The 17,803-nt window shown below is 42.8% G+C and overlaps 1 protein-coding gene across 2 annotated transcripts in view; it reads right to left on the bottom strand.

Moving 5' to 3' along the window:
* Positions 1 to 6,421, bottom strand: part of LRRC20 (leucine rich repeat containing 20) — a 772,802-nt gene extending 766,381 nt beyond the window's left edge. For both annotated transcript variants that reach the window (XR_011318505.1, XM_069753308.1), the window contains exon 1: positions 6,332 to 6,421. The gene's annotated coding sequence lies outside the window, so the exon portion shown is untranslated. The remainder of the gene's footprint in view (positions 1 to 6,331) is intronic.
* Positions 6,422 to 17,803: the final 11,382 nt, after the last annotated feature.

Genomic DNA, 17,803 nt, shown 5'->3' with positions numbered 1-17,803 from the left:
CGTCACCTGTGGAAGGAACCTCAGAAGCCGCCGCCCCACTCACAACCACCAGAGGAAGCCCATGGACAGAACCAGCCGAAGTACCATTCATGACCACAGGAGGGAGCTTAACAACAGAATTCACAACACACTCCCCTGTCCCTGCAGGTCGGGTGAAATTTCAGTTAACCTTTTCACCTGATCTACAGGAATGTGATTCTGCAATGATGCCACATAGGCATCACAGGTCGGATTGGCACCGACTTTCATGACGCCTACGTGGCATCACAGGTTGGGGGTTAAGGGGTTAATAGCAGCCTTCAGCTTGTCTGCAATGTTGGGTCTGGTGTCTCGTCTTCCTTTTGACAATACCCCACATTATCTATGGGTTTAAGACCAGTTGAGTTTGCTGGCCAAATTAAGCACATTGATACTGTCGTTTTTAAACCAGTGTGACAGAGTCACTGGCACAGTTTATGAAAGGAGATACTGCATATACTACAGTCAGAGATGTAGAACCAGATTGTTTTTGCCTCCAGCATGCTAAGTGATGAGAGAGTTAATTTTATAATTACAATGGGCTGGTTTTATGTGAGCACCCATCGAGTGGGAGGGTGCTCACCGTATCCCCTCTTGCAAAGCCAAGACCGGCATGTGTACTAGCAGTACCTTTGGTGATGTCAGGATCATGTGATCATCATCACATGGTCCTGGATAAATACCTGAACATGAGAGACAGTCTGTGTGGTGTATTGGGAGAGGAAGCAATCCCACGTGGCCCCAGGAGAAGCAGAGAACTTTTCCATGCGTCTGCAGGTGGAACCTGTAGAGCAGGGGTCCCCAACCTGTAGCTTGGGAGCCACATGTGGCTCGCGGACCTATGAATTGTGGCTCGTGGCTCTCTGTCAGCTTGGTGCATTAGCTCCAGTTCTAGCAAATAGGTATCAAGAGCACATCTGAATTTTGTGAGCAGCCCTGCACAGAAGAGCAGATCTGCATGCACATCTACTGGTCTTAGGATTTTGAGATGATTTAAGTATGGTACGCTGGAGACAAGATGACACCACCTGTCAGAGGAGGTGTTTGAAGCTGGATATGACACTGTCTTGGGAGTGCTTTATAGGAGAATACTGAATGGGGGTATTGTAGGAACCCTTGGATCTTTGTATACTGCTTTGCCACTATTTTGAGGGGGGCGTGAGCTCAATGTGGCTCACGACCCTCTCTCAAGGCTGGATGTGGCTCGCGACCCTTTCTCAGAGCTGACTGTGGCTCTCAAGGCCAGAAACGTTGGGGACCCCTGCTGTAGAGAAAGGACTCTGAAGAACTTTGTTTGCTTTGTTTTCCCTTAAGCCAGGAAGGCTCTGCGTTTGTTTTCCTGAACCCTGCCTTGGTTTATGCTGACTTTAATAAACCAGCTGGTGTTTCAGTATAAAAGTGTTCCTGTGTCTACCTGGAGGAGCAGCTAAGCGTGTCCAACCCTCAAACCAGTTATTGGTACTTTGGTGGTGTGGACAGGTGCCAAGTCCTGCTAGAGAATGAAATTTCCATCTCCAAAAAGTTTGTCAGCATAGGGAAGCATGAAGTCCCCTAAAATTCCCTGATAGACGGCTGCACTTACTTTGGTCTTGATAAAACATCAGCAGATGACATGGCTCCCCAAACCATCACTGATTGTGGGGGTCCTGACAATATGATTTGGCACCTTCAAACCATTCCAGAAATATCTGAACTCCAATATGGCCCTTTTTCCCCTCTGAGCTTTGCATTGTGCCTCAAAAGTAGTTTTTGACCACATATGGGGTGTCGATGTACTCGGGATAAATTGCACCAAAAATTTTGGGGTCTAGTTTCTCATGTAATCCTTGTCAAAATGAAAAAAAAAAATGGGGATAAAACATTTGTGTGTGAAAAAAAAATGTATTTTCATTTTCACAGTTTAACATAGTAAAAGACCTGACCTGAGGGTGCAGGGTGCTCAGCACAAATCTAGATAAATTCCTTGAGGGGGTCTAGTTTCCAAAATGGGGTCACTTGTGGGGGGGTGTTCCTCTGTTTAGGCACGTCAGGGGCTCTCTAAATGTTACATGGTCTCCGCTAATGATTCCAGACAATTTTGCATTCAAAAAGTCAAATGGTCCTCCTTCCCTTTTGAGTCCTGCCATGCCTTCAAACAGTAGTTTTCCCCCACATATGGGATATCGGCGTACTCAAGAGAAATTGCACAGCAAATTGTATGGTGCAATTTCTCCTGGTACCCTTGTGAAAATAAAGAACTTGGAACAAAAATAACATTTTTGTGGAAAAAATGTGACTTTTTTGTTTTCATGGATCAATTTTATACATTTCTGTGAAGCAATCAGGGACTCAAGATTCTCACCACACAGCTAGTTCCTAGAGGGGTCTAGTTTCTATTGGGGATTCCACTGGTTAGGCACATCAGGGGCTCTCTAAACGCAACATGACATCCGCTCTCGAGTCCAACCAATTTTGCGTTCAAAAAGTCAAATGTTTGTTAGGCAATACCTGCATGTGGCGCGGTTGTCGAACAGCCGTGAGAACAAGCAGGCAAGGGGACTCGAACATATTACTCAAGCACGCCAAAGACATTCAGTTAGCATCCGATCAAGTTCGCTCATCACTAAAAAAGACACTTTATGAAATTGAAGGCATGCAGTGGTGTAGGTGGGTCTATACAGTAGCATAGCTTTAATAGTGCCACAAAAGTGGTTGGTTGTCCATGGTGCAAACTTCTAGAAATGCAAATTATTTTTAAAATGACCGTATTGTTTGGACAATAAGGCTAAGTGCACACGTTGCAGAATTGCCGCAGACGTTTCCGCGGCAATTCTGCATCCCTGCCGTGGGTATATCGCAAGCAGAATTGGCATGCGTATTCCCACTAAACACTAGCATTTTGTAAGTGTAATTAGCTTGCAGAATGCTAGCGTTTTCCAAGCGATCTGTAGCATTGCTTGGAAAACTGATTGACAGGTTGGTCACACTTGTCAAACATAGTGTTTGACAAATCTGACCAACTTTTTACTATTGATGCTGCCTATGCAGCATCAAAAGTAAAAAGATATAATTTTAAAAATAATTTAAAAAATAAAAAATCATGATATTCTCATCTTCTGGCATTCCCAGCAGCCTTCCCGCTCCTCGCGATGCTCCCGGCAGCTCCCGTTCCCAGTAAGGCCTCGCGGCAATGACCTGTGATGACGAAGCATCACGCGAGACCATTACGTAATTACAGGTCATTTTCGCAAGGCATTACTGGGAACGGGAGCATCGTGAGGAGCGGGAAGGCTGCTGGGGATGCCGGAAGGTGAGAATATCTTGATTTTTTAACGATTATATGGTTCCCAGGGCCTTGAGGAGTGTCTCCTCTCCTCCACCCTGGGTACCAACCGCACATGATCCGCTTACTTCCCGCATGGTGGGTATATCCCCATGCGGGAAGTAAACAGATGAATGCATTCCTATGTGTGTGGAATCGCCGCGATTCCGCACAAAGAATGAACATGCTGCATTTTTTTCTGGAATGCAATTCCGCTGCGGGAAAAAACGCAGCATGTGCACAAAAAATGCGGAATGCATTAAAAATGATGGGATGCTTATGTAAGCAGTTTAGCATTTTTTCGGCAGAAAACGGCTGAAAAAACGCTAAAAATTCTGAACGCGTGCACACAGCCTGAGACACACTTTTTTCCTCCAAAAATGTGGAGGAAAATACGGGGTACATCTTATAGTCCAGATATACCTGCCCTGGCTGTGGTGGGAAGTGGCAGCAAATCACAGGAGGCCGCTGCTAAAGCTAAATGAATATTCACTGCATTCCATGACCATGTGAATGTAATGCAGTGAATATTCATTTCTCTTTAATAGCAGACACGCTGTTAGCCTCATCAGCTCTCTGGGTGCAGGGAACAGGAACAGATGTATACAAACACTTTATCCTTGAGGGTGGGTGGCACAAAAGGTTTTACTTAAAGGTTTAAAAGTATTGCTTTTAGGGGGGACACCCATTACTTTTTAAAAGGGCATTAAAGGGAACCTGTTATCAGGATATACCCCTAGAAGGTATTAGGAGCACTTTATCAGCCTCTTTGTACCCTATAAAATGATGCCTGTATGAGCCTTAAAGGGACTCTGTCACCTGAGTTTGGAGGGAACAATTTTCAGCCATAGAGTCGGGGTTTTCGGGTGTTTGATTCACCCTTAACTTACCCGCTGGCTGCATGCTGGCTGCAATATTGGATTGAAGTTCATTCTCTGTCCTCCGTAGTACATGCCTGCACAAGGAAATCTTGCCTTGCGCAGGCGTGTACTATGGAGGACAGAGAATGAACTTCAATCCAATATTGCAGCCAGCTGGTAAGGAAAGGGTGAATCAAACATCCGAAAACCCCGCCTCTATGGCTGAAAATCGTTTCCTCCAAATTCAGGTGACAGAGTCCCTTTAAATGCTAAATGTTTAAAAGTCAAAGTTGAATGCTCCTTACCTTCCCTGCCTGCCTAATCCCGGGAAAGCAATCAATCAATGCCACGGCGTGGCATTGAAGTAGGAAAGTGGCATGGCTCCTTCACCTACTTTCAAATATAAAAATAAATAAATCTATAATAAAAATAAATAAATCCAGAATGTGCTCCTAATGCCTTCTGTGGGTAAATTCTGATGACAAGCTCCCTTTAATATTTTCTAAATGGAACATTTCTAAGTTCATGGGCAACAACATTTGCCATGCCCTGGAAGCCGTCAACCCATGGTTGGCCATGTACAATTCAGAAATTACATAGAAAACAGTATCAAGCACCTTTGCTACAAATGTATCCTGTCCTTACTGCCTTTAGTGAACTAGGTCCAAACAAAGCTCTCCTGTCCGCACTGTAGGTCAAATGTATCATTCTGGAGTGTGGGCTGTCTGTGTGTCTCACTCCTGAGAAGCTCTAATTATACAGAAAGAAGGCAACACCCCAGGATAATAAGCACTGGGGGACTTGTGAAATCTGTAATTACTCATTGATTTGCTGCAATAAAAAAAATAAAATAAAAAATAAGGCTACATTCCCACAATGAGTTTCTGACACTGTATATTTAAAAAAAAAATGCAAGTAACCTATTTTACTTAAAGTGAACCTGTCACCCCCAAAATGGAAGGTGAGGTAAGCCCAACAGCATCAGGGACTTATCTATAGTATTCTGTAATGCTGTAGATAAGCCCCTGATGTATCTTAAAAGATGAGAAAAAAAGGTTAGATTATACTCACCTGAGTGGGCGGTCCAGTCCAGCACCTCCCATCTTCTTACGATGACATCCTCTTCTTGTCTTCACGCCGCAGCTCCAGCGCAGGCGTTTTGTCTGTCCTGTTGAGGGCAGAGCAAAGTACTGCAGTGCGCAGGGAAAGGTCAGAGAGGCCTGGCGCCTGCGCACTGCAGTACTTTGCTCTGCCCTCAACAGGACAAACAAAACGCCTGCGCTGGAGCTGCGGCATGAAGACAAGAAGAGGACGTCATCGGAAGATGATGGGACGCGCCGGAGCGGACCTGAGACACCCATCCGACCAGACCGCAGCGGGAACGCCCCTGGGTGAGTATAACCTAGCCTCTTTTTCTCATCTTTCAGGATACATTGGGGGCTTATCTACACCATTCCAGAATTCCCCTGATGCTGGTGGGCTTTAGCTCACCTTCCATTTTGGGGGTGACAGGTTTCCTTTCAGTGCAGAAAACCTACAACATCAAAAACTCTCCAAAAGCTCAAACAAAAAGTACAAATTATAAATATTCTAGATGTAAATTTTAGCCTACAAAACGTTTGTTGCCAGTTGAGGCAAAAAAAAAGTAGTCAAAGTTTCTCAAGAAAAAGAAAGAAAAAAAACACTTTATACAATAAGCACATTTTTATTTGCGTTCGTCATTTTAATGGGCGTAAAGCGCTGAGAAAACACAGGAGGTGCTGGCATGCTGCTTATTGGCAAAAGCAAAGCGCAGAAGGGCTCAAAATAGGAGCTGAAAAAAACCGCAGCGTGTGCACACGGCTCCAGAAATCGCTGAGTATACGGGTGCGGTAAAACGCTGCGTATTCTATGTATCAAATACACTGCTTAAAAACACAGCAAAACCACCACATGTGAACACGACCTTATTGTCCCAATCTTCTACTTCAATCCAATTCTAATGATGAATGTAATAATAAGCTTCATATAACAATATCTAGAGCTGCTCCACATATACAATGGGCTGCGTCCTCCTCTTACACACGGAGTTGTATTGGGTCAGCAGTGCTGCAGTCCTCATTACTACGCTACACACGGACACACAGGCTGCGCACATGGCCCCAGCACTTACCGGCACAGTGCACACCCACAGCTCCTACTCTTCTACACTGACTGAGCAGGAACAGCTGCTGCACCAGGTGCCGCTCCCCGCCCACCAATCAGAGGCCGGCACTCCCGGGGCGGACCTAATAGGGAACACCAACATTGCGGCCTGCACCTGCTGCTCCTGTGGACGGAGCCGGGACCTCGATTTTATGCGGTGTCCGCGCTGTGCTAACATTTCGCGGCGATGGTTTTTGCCTAATACATTCTTAGGTTCCTTAGGGTAGACATTATAGTGTCTAATTTATGTCAGTTCTAGTTACTTTTTTTTCCTGTGAAAAAACTTGTATTAGTGCTATACAACCTTCTCTATGGTAACCCTATAGATAGCTTATATGTTGTGAGTGGTTTTATGGTTGTTAATATATATATATATATATATATATATATATATATATATATATATATATATTATGTATATACTGAGACTGTCACATGCAGGACAAAATGCAATCACCCTAAAAATACAGCAATTCTGCATTAAAATGCAAGTTTTTGATGCGTTTCTTTGTCATTTTGCTGCTCAACCTCTTTAAGCTTTATGGGGAATAAAATGCAGTAAGTCTCATTTACATGTCACTGATTATTCTCATACGCAGATCATCCCCATGTACTATGATAGGTACGAGCTCTCTGTGCACCATACAATATAATGGCCTCACATAGCTAAAGAGGTTATCCAGCTTTGCAAAATTGATAATTTCTCCTCAAGACAAGCCATCGACACCAGCCATTAGATTGGTGAAGCTCCGACTATCAACACTCACTGCAATAAGCTGTGTAAAGAGCCTGCGGTGCTTATGGAGGCGCTGTGGACTCTCCACTATTTAAATCAGATTCCAAAATGATGCAGTGGTGATGGAAGATATTGTGTAGCATTCAAGTCTGTAGTTACTCTGACTGCAGACTTGTAAATCCTCACATCAGGAGTATGCATATCTCATACATGCGCTCACATGTTGCCATTCTATAGACTAGAGAGTCATGACACTTTTTTTGGCTTAGCTTTATATTGAGGTCCCCATTATTATAATCATATATAGAGGCCCCCTGTGGTGTAATCACATACAGTAAAGTAAATAAGTATTTGAGTCCTTTCTGATTTTGTAAGGTTGCCCATTGAAAAAGACATGAACAGTCTATAATTTTAAGGGTAGGTTAATTTTAACATTGAGAAATAAATTTGAGGGGGCACCATGGTCAGTGGGATCGCACCAAGACCAATAGCTAGACCAATGACCAAGAAAAAAAGAGACCAGGTCTTATAAATGGGGATCACCACACATTAGGATAAGGCACAAATTGAGGCACAACTTTATTTTATATAAACACCATTAAGTAGCAAAACACAAACAATTTAAAAACACAAATCTTAGCTGTTACTAAAACAATCCTCATATAAATGACAGTGCTGAGCGGGACCAAGCATATCATCACTCAAGATATAAACACACGCACAGCTTGCACTAAGTGCAGAAACTGACCATTAGGCTATAGAGCAATATAAAGTAATAGCCAATACTACCAAAGCAAGGTGTGCATATAAATAGAGTCCTTAAGTTATGCACACCTTGCTTTGGTAGTATTGGCTATTACACTGTTGGTACACTTAGTCTATTAGGCTTACGTGTGGTCTTAGTATCTACTTCACAGCGCTCATATGTTGATGGGACACTTTGGGTCTCATACTTTATATTGCTCTATAGCCTAATGGTCAGTTTCTGCACTTAGTGCAAGCTGTGCGTGTGTTTATATCTTGAGTGATGATATGCTTGGTGCCGCTCAGCACTGTCATTTATATGAGGATTATTTTAGTAACAGCTAAGATTTGTGGAACTCTCATTACCTTATAGACTATCTGGTCTCCATCTGTGTATTAAGGTCTCACCTATTAGGCTGCCGTCACACTAGCAGTGTTTGGTCAGTATTTTACATCACTGTTTGTAAGCCAAAACCAGGAGTGGAACAATTAGGCCGGGATCACACATACGCGAGATACAGCCGAGTCTCGCAGGTGAAATCCCTCCTCTGGCGCCGGCACTTGGGAGCGGAGCGTGCAGCTCCATGTGTTGCTGTGCGGCTGCACGCTCCGCTCCGGAGTGCCGGCACCAGACTCGGCCGTATCTCGCGTATGTGTGATCCTGGCCTTAGAGGAAAAGTATAATAGAAACATATGCACGACTTCTGCATTTATCACCCACTCCTGGTTTTGGCATACAAATACTGATGTAAAATACTGACCAAATACTGCTAGTGTGACGGCAGCCTTATAGTGTGGCAGAGCTGTCTATGTAGGCATGGTGGTATTAGCCACTTTCTTCAATATATATCTCTTTGAGTCCTGTGCGGGTTATAGCCTTACTATGGGCTTTTTGTATAATGATGTTTTTAAATGTTTTTAAATTGTTTGTGTTTTGCTACTTAATGGTGTTTATATAAAATAAAGTTGTGTCTCAATTTGTGCCTTATCCTAATGTGTGGTGATCCCCATTTATAAGACCTGGTCTGTTTCTTTTTTTCTTGGTAATTATAACATTGAGAGATAGAATATCAAAAATAAAATCCAGAATATCACATTGTATAAATTGTATAAATTTATTTGCATTTTGCAGTGACCAACCATTAAAGGGACTCTGTCACCTGAATTTGGAGGGAACAATCTTCAGCCATAGAGGCGGGGTTTTTGGGTGTTTGTTCCACCCTTTCCTTACCCGCTGGCTGCATACTGGCTGCAATATTGGATTGAAGTTCATTCTCTGTCTTCCATAGTACACGCCTGCGCAAGGCAAGATTGCCTTGTGCAGGCGTGTACTACGGAGGACAGAGAATGAACTTCAATCCAATATTGCAGCCAGCATGCAGCCAGCGGGTAAGGAAAGGGTGAATCAAACACCCGAATACCCCGCCTCCATGGCTGAAAATTGTTCCCTTCAAATTCAGGTGACAGAGTCCCTTTAAGAGTTCTGGCTATTACAGACCAGTTAGACGCTCCTAATCAACTTGTTACCTGCATTAAAGACAGCTGTCTTACATAGTCACCTTTATAAAAGACTCCTCTTCTACAGACTCAGTTAATGAGTCAGACTCTAACCTCTACAACATGGGCAAGACCAAAGATCTTTATAAAGATGTCAGGGACAAGATCATAGACCTCTTATTTTCTTCCCTTTTTCATTTCCATCCCTAACACATCTATTCTTTACTCGGTCAGCCTTTATCCATTCCAGCTTTACCCATGGTGAATATTCAGTCCGCGCAAGCACAGTTTGTTCCAATACACGGCGATTCCCCTTTTCCTATGATCATTTTTTTCTTTCAGGGCTTCGTGCATGCGCCGTTGAATGTCCCATCTTGCATGCGCTATTACTACTTCAGATCCTTCCGCCTGTTGGGTCTCCTGTACGGCTCTTTGCTGCCCTGCTCTCTGTCTCACACGGCGCATGCGTCATTTTTTTTTCGCTGACCGCTCTCTATTGCATAGCCGCATCATCTGCCCATTCACAGCTGACACAGTTCTCTTTTCCCTGCCACACTATGTATACGGGCCCCTCCATTACCCTGCACACACACCACCACCTGAGAGGCTTTTCCCTGGCTCCTACCTACCTCAACATACAGGTAACTTTGCCCTGACATTCTCTGTTTTTATTTTTTATGATCATTTTAGTTCACTGACTCTTTCCTTCTTGTTTTCTTATTTAGCTTAGAGCGCACCTTTGTCTACCTTTAGGTATGTGTACACGCTGTGGATTTTACTGCGGATCCGCAGCGTTTCCGCAGCTGCGGGTCCGCAGCAGTTTCCCATGCGTTTACAGTACAATGTAAACCTATGGGAAACGCAATCCGCAGTGCACATGCTGCGGAAAAAAACACGCGGAAACGCAGCGGTTTACATTCCGCAGCATGTCAATTCTTTGTGCGGAATCCACAGCGGTTTTACACCTTCTCCATAATAGAAAACCGCAGGTGTAAAACCGCAGTGGAAACTGCACAAAATCTGCGGTAAATCTGCGATAAATCCGCATTAAAAACGCAGTGTTTTTGCACTGCGGATTTATCAAATCCGCTGCAGAAAAATCCGCAGTGGACCACTTCTACGTGTGCACATACCCTTAGAATACAGGTATAGTGAGCTTGTCTCTGTTCCTTTTTCTCCCCATCCTTCTTTTTCCATTTTTTTTTTCTATAATTTTTTTCCTATTTTATCACTGTTCTTTCAGGATCTTTAGAGACTATGCTACGTCTGTTAGAGACATTATATATCATTTCCATGGATACCTGATATGGATACCTGATACGGATACCTGATACCCGCATGACCTTGTCACTTTTTCTCTTTTCTTAGTGGTTTGAGCATTTTCTTATTATATGAATCCTGCATGTTTACTAATTTGCTGAGATAATATGTCTATTGATTGTCTTCACAGTTTTTTGGCTCACTTAGGCTGGTTTCACACTTGCGTTTCAAAACACATGTGTTTTTAAAAAAAAAACGCATGGTGAAAAAAGGCATGTAAACGCGTGCAAACGCTGCGTTTTTTTGACGCATGCGTTTTTGCATGTGGTGAAAAAACTGCTGCCGTTTGACGCGTTTACATGCATTTTTTCATGCGTTTGCGTTTTTTAAACGCATGCTGAGAAATGTGTGACAGCTGCCAATCATCAAAATAAAGTAAAAAACCCACTATAAACAGAAATAGTTAGGGGTAGGGTTAGGGGTAGGGATCATAACCCTAACCCTAAAGGGATCCTAACCCTAACCCTACCCCTAGCCTTAAGCCTAAAGGGATCCTAACCCTAAAGGGATTAGGGTTAGGGTTAGGATCCCTTTCGGGTTAGGATCCCCTTAGGGGTAGTGTTAGGGTTAGGATCCCTTTAGGGTTAGGGGTAGGGTTAGGATCCCTTTAGGGTTAGGGGTAGGGTTAGGATCCCTTTAGGGTTATGGGTAGGGTTAGGGATAGGGTTAGGATCCCGTTAGGGTTAGGATCCCTTTAGGGTTAGGGTTAGGATCCCTTTATCACCTTTATGGTGGGGGGTGGCATATCAGTGTGTTTTCTGTTTTTTTTTTTATAAAAACGCATGCGTTTTTAACGCAAACAAACGCATGCACAAAAAACGCATGCGTTTCCATTGACTCCAATGTATTTTTTGACGCAACAAAAACGCATGAAAATGCATGCGTTTTTATGTGTCAAAAAAACGCCTCTCAAAAATACTACAAGTTGCATTTCTGAAAAAGAACGCATGCAGTAAAAAAGCATGCGTTTCAAAACGTGACCAAATGCGTACAAAAAAAACCGCATGCGTTTTCAATGTTAAATATAGGGAAAAAAATGCATGCGTTTTGTGCAAAAAACGCTGCAGACAAAAACGCAAGTGTGAAACCGCCCTTAGCAATTAGAAATCCTCTTTTTTCAACAACATATATTTCTGTCATGGGATACTGTCTTATTGTTATGTTTATTGCTTTGTATACATCTGATACATCAATTCATATTTTTGTATTATTGAGATAACCTTGATAAAGGCCAATATAGGCCAAGATGTTGGGTTCCGGGTTTTTCCTATATGTGATTGTAATAAACACTCTACTTTTTACAAGAGATCAAGTTTGTGCCAAAGGTTCTTCCTATATTTGACATGTCATACTAAGCCATAATGGCCAGAAAAGAGCAGTAGTATATAGTAAGGCTAAAGCACAATGGTTTGAGATCAGCAGAAGACAGCAGCATACAGTGAGGGCCATAGACTACAGCTCAGTCCAGGATCTCCCATGATGATGAATGCCTTAGATGGCAGAGCCATACGTTGTTCTGGCAGAGTGCACTGTTAGTATCTGTAACCAGAGATTTAACGTCTTTCCTGATGGCACCACTATTTGGAACTGCTGCTCCCCTCCTCAAAATTTAATTTAGTATGACATGTGTTATATAAAGTGCATTGTGAAAGTATTCGGCTCCCTGGAACTTTTCAATCTTTTCCCACATATCATGCTTCAAACATAAAGATACCAAATGTAAATTTTGAAGAATCAACAACAAGTGGAACACAATTGTGAAGTTGAACAAAATTTATTGGTTATTTAAAATTTTTGTGGAAATTCAAAAACTGAAAAGAGGGGCGTGCAATATTATTCGGCCCCTTTCCTTTCAGTGCAGCAAACTCACTCCAGAAGTTCATTGTGGATCTCTGAATGATCCAATGTGTCCTAAATGCCTAATGATGATAAATATAATCCACCTGTGTGTAATCAAGTCTCCGTATAAATGCACCAGCTCTGTGATTGTCTCAGGGTTCTGTTTGAAGCACAGAAAGCAACATGAAGACCAAGGAACACAACAGGCAGGTCCGTGATACTGTTGTGGAGAAGGTTAAAGCCGAATTTGGATACAAAATGATTTCCAAAACTTTTAAAATCCCAAGGAGCACTGTGCAAGTGATCATATTGAAATGGAAGGAGTATCATACCACTGCATATCTACCAAGACCCTGCCGTCCATCTAAACTTTCATCTCAAACAAGGAGAAGACTGATCAGAGATGCAGCCAAGGCCCGTGATCACTCTGGATGAACTGCAAACATCTACAGCTGAGGTGGGACAGTCTGTCCAGAGGACAACAATCAGTCATACACTGCACAAATCTGGCCTCTATGGGAGAGTGGCAAGAAGAAAGCCATTCCTCAAAGGTATCTATAAAAAGTGTTGTTTAACGTTTGCAACAAGCCATGTGGGAGACACACCAAACATGTGGAAGAAGGTGCTCTGGTCAGATGAAACCAAAATCAAACTTTTTGCCAACAATGCCAAATGATATGTTTGGCGTAAAGACAACACAGCTCATCACCCTGAACACACCATCCCCACTGTCAAACATGGTGGGGGCAGCATCATGGTTTGGGCTGCTTTTCTTCAGCAGGGACAGGGAAGATGGTTAAAATTGATGGGAAGATGGATGGAGCCAAATACAAGACCATTCTCGAAGAAAACCTGTTGGAGTCTGCAAAAGACCTGAGATTGGGACGGAGATTTGTCTTCCAACAAGACAATGATCCCAAAGATAAAGCAAAATCTACAATGGAATGGTTCACAAATAAACGTATCCAGGTGTTAGAATGGCCAAGTCAAAGTCCAGACCTCAATCCAATGGAGAATCTGTGCAAAGAGCTGAAAACTGCTGTTCACAAACGATCTCCATCAAACCTCACTGAGCTCGAGCTGTTTGCCAAGGAAGAATGGGCAAGAATTTCAGTCTCTCGATGTACAAAACTGATAGAGACATACCCCAAGTGACTTGCAGCTGTAATCGCAGCAAAAGGTGGCACAACAAAGTATTAAGTTAAAGGGGCTGAATAATATTGCATGCCCCACTTTTCAGTTTTTGAATTTCCACAAAAATTAAAAATAACCAATAAATTTCGTTCAACTTCACAATTGTCTTCCACTTGTTAACTCTTCACCAAAAATTTACATTTGATATCTTTATGATATGTGGGAAAAGGTTGAAAAGTTCCAGGGAGCCGAATACTTTTGCAAGGCACTGTACATCTATTCTCCAGGTTCTTGCTACATATTCTGACTCTAATCTACTGTATATTTTATACCCTCTGTTGTATTTTTATCAACATGGCAAAAGTTTTCTCCACTAAATTTCTTCTTTGTAAAGTTAGCTTTTTTTTAGTCATTTGAAAGTTATTTTAACAATATTTTATCTGACTCTAAACAAACAAGTTACACCTCGAGAGCAGGAAAAGGAAGAGAAAGTAAAAAAAACATCTCCTGAAATCCCCTTTTCCTCTGGCATATCTATCTTAAACTTCATCTTCTGCCAAGGAAATTGTTTCATACTATTCTGATTCAAATTATCCGGATGTACCGTATATTTTCTCCTGAGCAAGATAAGCTGCTAGATTTCATTAAGGCAGTTAAAGGGACTGTGTCATCAGAAAATGACATATTGTTTAATGAGGACTTGTCAGTAGGTCCAAAGTGGCCAGTGTTTACATTTATTCTTTCCCTTCCCCTTAGTATTCTAGACTTTTTATTTTTAAAATGACCACCATTTTAATATCCATCATACAGAGACAACGCTGCTTCATGACATTGCCCACAGAATCTCTGGCTATTACTGCACCCAAGAAAACGGCAGAAATCATCACAACATAACCTATGAGAGTGGTGGCATGAGGTCAATGAAGAGGCCTTCACAGAGGGAAATTACACTGGTTATACTCCTCAGTGTCATGCTGCTGCAATGCAGGTAGGTGCCGGCTTCACTAGATGGCAGTTGAGAGGAAGCAGGTCTGTACCTAAACAGAGCTGACCTCTTGTGCAGCAGTGAGGCTACCACAGGTGGCAGCAGAATAGTCAAACCAGGTCAAATCCTAGATTGCAACGCAGTACCAAAGGAATAAGCAAACTCGCGGTCAGAGACAAGCCAAGGGGTCCGTAACTGTCAGGAGCGGATTAGACAAAGGACAGAAACAGGTCAGGATACGAGCCAAGTCAAAACCAGGGAGACTGCACATTAAATGGAAACACTGAGTCAAGACGAGAACAGGAAAACAGAGACATGGGTTCAGACAGCAAACGTAGCAGGACCAATCAGAGCAATAAGAGTCAGCTACAGCAGCACTAGGCAAAAACTATAACTGACTTCGCCTGCAGGAAGCAGCGGTGATAAATAGCCAACCTGAACCCAGACAGAGGCTGAAAAAGGTTAACGCTTGACATGACCAGACCGGGAAAAAGGGAAAACAACTCAAAACCTGGTCTGGATCATGACACTCGGGTTATGGTGTGGGGTGGCATAATTTATGGTAGCCAGACCCCTCTTGCATTATTTCTAGGTACGCTAACTGATCGCCATTAGGTCGGTTTCACACATTCTGATATTTCCAGTACCGAAAAACCGGTACCGGAGATACCAGTGACCTGTGTGGCAACCGTGTGCCACCCATGTGCCGCATCAGTACTACACGGACGACCGCCAGGGAAGAAATGCTACAGCTGAAGCCTGCCCGTGAGCAGAGGAGAATGATGAGCGTTATATTAAAGTCTGAACGACAGCAGGTGGGGGCTTTTGGGACTGTTACCTCCATCATCCAACACCTGCTCCCGCTAATAACAGTGACAGTAGATGTGGATGATCGGGGTATTCCACAGCCGCTGGCTGCAATATAAGGAAATAAATGAATGAAAAACCCGACGTGGGTTCCCTCCTATTTTCGTAAACCAACCAGACAAAAATCACAGCTGGGGACTGCAACCCTCAGCTGTCAGCTTCTGCAAGGTTGGTTATCAAGGATAGAGGGGTAACCACGCAGTATTTTTTATAAAAAAATTTTGACAACCAGGCTTGCTAAAGCTCACAGCTGGGGGCTGCTATTCTCAGGCTGGTAAGAGGCCATTGATACAGGCACCCCAGCCTAAAAACAGCAGCCCACAGCTGCCCAGAAGAGGCGCATCTATTACATGTGCCTTTTCTCGCACTTTGCCTGGCTCTTCCCACTTGCCCTGTAGCGGTGGCAAGAGGGGTAATATTTGTGGGGTTGATGTCACCTTTCAGGTGACATCAAGCCCACGGCTTAGTAATGGCTAGGTGTCTATAAGACACCTAGCCATTACTAATCCTATATTTGTATTGTTTGTAAATAAAGACAGGACAAGAATAAAGTCCTTTATTAGAAAAAATGACAGATACCTTTATTAATCTCAATTAAACCATACTTTAGTGTCCATAGAGTATGCCATAAATGTCTGACAAATGCCATTCTCACATTTGTTCTCCACACCTTTCTTCAGAATTGCTGTTCCCTATCCTACTTTTACATCTATTTCCGTAAGCATGGAAATCATTGAAGAGGACCACAAATATACATGGCCATCCCTGTATTCATTGGAAAGGGGAGTGCATCTATCAGTGATGACATATCCTGTGGACAGACAATGACTATTATGGTGGAAATGCCCTTTTATTAGATTGTTTCATGTTTAAGGGGGGTTTCTATGAGTCGGAAAATTCTAAACCTGAAAAGATTTTTGTGTTGAAAATTATTTCAATGCATTTTTTCTTGCTTTGTTTTTTTCTCTGAACCCATAATCCTGGGCACATGCCACTCATTTGCTTTCAGGCTTGTGGTCACATTGGTATACATAGACGCAGATACACAGGGTGTGTGGTTAGAAGCACCACCAGTGGGTGCATAGAGACCACACAACCTAGGAGACTCACTCCATGCAAATAGATAAAAAACTGGAGAATGAGGAGTAAAAATAGAAAAGTTTGATTACTAAAATGACAACTGGTAATGCGACAATTACATAAAATGGTACAAAGATTAGCAAACGAGATACCAGCCATGGATCATCCCATCAACTCAAATATAGCCATGAATTAGTAATTTAGAGTCCAAAGGGAAGCATACCCTTATATATTCCACTAAGTGTAAGGGTTAAGTAAACTATTAATATAAAGACCCTATAGGGGATGAGCCTCTTACCCGGAGATTGAGGGAGGATTCAGGCTTTCTCCAGTTTTTTTTTATCTTGTGGTCATGTTACCAGTTCAGCTTACTACAGTTATAACTTTACATTGTGGCGTCCCATTCCCACCATCTTTATCCTGCCGCTATACCTTTTTGTTCTGTAAGGCCAATGACACCTCCTTTCTCCATCTATCTCCACCCAATACATCACTTGCTGCACTAATATATTCTATTCCCATTACACCCCTTGCACCAGGTCACCTTTCCATATGTGATGGGCTGGAGGCTCCTGAGATGGTGCACAGTGTGGAGCGCCTGTGGGGTAAGTACAGTGACCATGGAATATGACGTCCTCTCCATGATCTGTGATGTGCGGGGACTTTAGTGGAGGAGGCTGTACTTGGGGGAAAGAGCAGTCGCTGATGATATTCACCATATCCCATGTACTACATGTGATTGATGCTCTGGTGCACAGTGGGGCAGTGACATTAGTCTGGGAAAGCCATATGACAGACGGCCATAACACCACTGTCATGATGGGATAGAATCAGCAGCGAGATCACATGACCCAACTCCCCACAAAAAAATGGGATTTACTCTTAATTCCTTCCCATTTGTAACATTAACTACAGCATCTCAAAATTATAATAATAATCTCAGCAGGATGAACAGAATATAAAGAAGACACAGACACAATGAGTAAAGTTTAGTCATATTTATTCTTATCTATTATCAAATTTAGTTTAATTTAATCATCCAGCGCCATTTATAGGATTTACTGCATAAAAAGGATGTGAACCAGAAGAAGGCAAAACAACCCCATGTGTGGGGAAAAATTCCTTCCTGACCCCAAGTGTTGGCGATCGGCTAATCCCTGGGTCACTGCAGTGTCGGCTCTGGATGGGCCCTGTCACCTCTACATGGGGTATTTTATACATATCTAATGCATATTAGA

Source organism: Ranitomeya imitator, chromosome 2 (genome assembly GCF_032444005.1).
Source record: "Ranitomeya imitator isolate aRanImi1 chromosome 2, aRanImi1.pri, whole genome shotgun sequence".
Lineage (NCBI taxonomy): Eukaryota > Metazoa > Chordata > Amphibia > Anura > Dendrobatidae > Ranitomeya > Ranitomeya imitator.
Note: the sequence above shows the minus strand (reverse complement) of the source record. Positions and strands in the feature narration are given on the sequence as shown.